Raw genomic sequence first — 255 nt, 5'->3', positions numbered from 1 at the left:
CAGGGGCGGGGCGCGCCGGTTCCGGCCGCCCTCCCCCGGGAAATCGGGCCTGAGACTAGGGCTCCTGTTCCAGCTCTTGATTGGTCGGTCGGCCAGCAATACTGACGTCTGATTGGCTGAGACAAAGAAGAGGCTAAGGCCGTGGGGATGGGGGTTTGTGGATTTCATTCTTTGCCTTTTCGCTCCGGCGGCGACCGCTGCTCTTTCGGACCTTTCTGAACTCTGCGGCCTTTTCCTCTCTGCTTCCGTGCTCCC

Source organism: Mandrillus leucophaeus, unplaced genomic scaffold (genome assembly GCF_000951045.1).
Source record: "Mandrillus leucophaeus isolate KB7577 unplaced genomic scaffold, Mleu.le_1.0 Scaffold2, whole genome shotgun sequence".
In the NCBI taxonomy this organism is placed as follows: Eukaryota; Metazoa; Chordata; class Mammalia; order Primates; family Cercopithecidae; genus Mandrillus; species Mandrillus leucophaeus.
This window is presented reverse-complemented; position numbering follows the sequence as displayed.